The following is a 1,046-nucleotide window of genomic DNA, read 5'->3' as shown; positions in this document are numbered from 1 at the left end:
TAGAGACTAAGGCTTTTCTTTTTCTTTTCTTTCTTTCGTTGACTTGTATGCCACACACTCGCTCACAAGGCGAGCCGTTCTACTTATGAATCAACGATATCGAACTATATCTCCGAGTCTTACGACGAATTCGGGAATATCGTGCTGCAAACAATCTCCCTCATATTGAACTTCCTGATTTCAAAAATATTTTCCCTTCGATACCCGAGATGGCAGAACCAGCTCGTGCTCTTAGAGATTACGCCGCTCCATCGCAAGATGAGCAGCATTCAAGTATTGCTCCACCCGCAATCGAAGCAAACAACTTTGAACTCAAACCTTCACTGTTGCAGGCAGTACAACAGAACCAATTCTCTGGAAATCCTACCGAGGATCCAAACCTTCATTTATCCGTATTTGTCCAATACGCTGATACTGTTAAAGCTAATGGTGTCACTTCAGAGGCAATTCGACTTCGTCTTTTTCCTTTCTCATTAAGAGATAGCGCTAGAAGATGGCTTCAATCTCTTCCTTCCAACTCAGTCACCACATGGAACGAGTTGAAGAAAGTTTTTCTTGCTCGATACTTTCCGCCAAGCAAAACAGCTATGTTAAGAGCCCAGATAAATGGATTTAAACAGAAAGATAACGAGTCTCTTTTCGAAGCATGGGAAAGATACAAAGACATGATGAGACTTTGTCCACACCATGGTTTAGAGGACTGGTTAGTAATTCATACCTTCTATAATGGTCTCCTGTACAACACGAGGTTAACAATAGACGCCGCCGCAGGTGGTGCACTAATGAACAAACCTTATGCTGACGCTTACCAACTTATCGAAAGCATGGTGTCATACCCTGATTTTGACCCTGAAACTTCTCCATCGATCATGCATTTTCTTTCCTCCTCATGACCATTTCATCTGGTCATGAATCTATCCACCTACTTAATATTCAAGAGATGGAGGGTGATGGTGTAGTTTCTCCTAACATTTGTCAAATTGCTATTTTACCTCCACATCCACTCGAAGATTTTGAAGGGGATGGAAGAAAGCGGTCAGACTAGA

The 1,046-nt window shown here is 42.2% G+C and overlaps 1 non-coding gene across 1 annotated transcript; it reads right to left on the bottom strand.

The window, feature by feature from the left end:
- Positions 1 to 587: 587 nt before the first annotated feature.
- Positions 588 to 694, bottom strand: LOC127099812 (small nucleolar RNA R71). Its single transcript, XR_007794280.1, has one exon. It is a non-coding gene; the product is annotated as a small nucleolar RNA R71 (small nucleolar RNA).
- Positions 695 to 1,046: the final 352 nt, after the last annotated feature.

The sequence above is a fragment of the Lathyrus oleraceus genome, chromosome 6 (assembly GCF_024323335.1).
Source record: "Lathyrus oleraceus cultivar Zhongwan6 chromosome 6, CAAS_Psat_ZW6_1.0, whole genome shotgun sequence".
In the NCBI taxonomy this organism is placed as follows: Eukaryota; Viridiplantae; Streptophyta; class Magnoliopsida; order Fabales; family Fabaceae; genus Lathyrus; species Lathyrus oleraceus.
This window is presented reverse-complemented; position numbering and strand designations above follow the sequence as displayed.